Source organism: Palaemon carinicauda, chromosome 15, assembly GCF_036898095.1.
Source record: "Palaemon carinicauda isolate YSFRI2023 chromosome 15, ASM3689809v2, whole genome shotgun sequence".
Taxonomy (NCBI): domain Eukaryota; kingdom Metazoa; phylum Arthropoda; class Malacostraca; order Decapoda; family Palaemonidae; genus Palaemon; species Palaemon carinicauda.
Window position 1 is genome coordinate 6,299,791 of NC_090739.1, and position 1,503 is coordinate 6,301,293.

The window sequence follows — 1,503 nt, forward strand, 5'->3', positions numbered from 1 at the left end:
ACCTCAGTCTTGCAGGATCTAATGTTTACCAGGTCCCCAGCTTGGAAGTTTTGCAATTTTTATTTTTCAGATTTACCTCTACCATAAATTGGTTTCACGTGATATGGTTTTGACGCCTGGGACTAGTCCAGTCTATCGGAGACCATTTAGATTACATCCTTAAAAGAAGGAAGCTATGGAACCTTAAGTTTATTATACAGACTGGGTTGGCAGAGCAAAGTGACAGCTCCTGGGCCTCTCCCTGCATCATCCTACAAAAACCAGGTGAGATTTTTCATGTACAGATTATTGTAAGTTAAATTGTCAAAATTGCAGACACTTACTATTTGTCAAGAATAAATACTATTGATTTTGTTGGAAATACATGTTTTGTATCAGTTTTATTAAAAGGATCCGATAACTTGCCCTTGACAAGAAAATATAAAAGCTTCTACAGTTATCACATCTGTACGTCTATTTAAATATACTGTTCTTCCCTTTGAAATGACAAATGCTATTGCAATCTCTAAACATTTGTTTGTTCCAGATGAGAAATGTTGTCACTGATGACATTGTGGTGTACACCAGTACTTTGGAAAAACTTATAAACGTTCTTGGAAATGTTTCTTCGCCTTAAAGTAAGAATGGCTGTCAACCTGGCAAAAAAACTTTAAAGGCCTTGTAAATTGGCTTAGGTTGGGAGCGGACTGATTGCACCAAATGATGCTAACGTTACTGGCATCAAAGAATTCCCTACTCCTATAAGCAAGGCAGTACAGTGCTTAATTGGTACGGCTGGATTTGAGGTACTTTCCGACCATTTCTGAAGCTTGCTGGACTTAGGTGAGCAGAAGATTGTAAACGTGAATTTGAAGTTATCAAAGCTTTTTGAAGTGTTCTCTTGTGTCGAAGGCATCTGGATTCGACAAGTAGTTTATCAAAGATTCTAGTTTTGTCTTGATACAGACTGGTGACTATGTACTACAGTTTCCTTTTTCTAAAAGTAAACTGAAGCTTCCCCGGAGTTCCTGGTATACAGTGGAGAAGGAGGCTTTGGCTCTCCATGCTATTGAGAAATTTAATTTATATATATAGATAATTCATCTGTGTAATTTTATATATATAGATAATTCATCTGTCTATAAATAAGCCTCTCATTGTGTTAGTCCTGTAACTATAAACCATTTTTTTTAAATAAAAAAAACTAAACTTAAAACTAAACTCAACTTTGTGGTCATTGGACCTGCAGTAGTACAACAATGGGATACTGCCAATAAGATAACCTTATTGCTGACATGCTTTCCAGATGTTTGACTTTTGTTTGTATATAAAAATTCTAATGTATCAGTTTGTTACATGGATACACAATGTTCTCTCCTCTTAAAGGGAGGGGTATATTATGAAATATACTGTCTTAATATTTCAATTGTTTCCTCTTAAATACTTTGATAAAATTTACCATGTAATTGGTTGAACTGTTATTTGGTTTGTCTTCTTGCTGGGGTTTAGTTTAGTCTCTTGGGA

General features: G+C 35.3%; 1 long non-coding RNA gene across 1 annotated transcript in view; it reads left to right on the forward strand.

Moving 5' to 3' along the window:
* Window positions 1-1,490, forward strand: part of LOC137654222 (uncharacterized) — a 2,502-nt gene extending 1,012 nt beyond the window's left edge. Inside the window, exons 2-3 of the long non-coding RNA XR_011046560.1 lie at window positions 71-264; window positions 527-1,490. This is a non-coding gene — a long non-coding RNA (uncharacterized lncRNA). The remainder of the gene's footprint in view (window positions 1-70; window positions 265-526) is intronic.
* The last annotated feature ends 13 nt before the right edge of the window (window positions 1,491-1,503 follow it).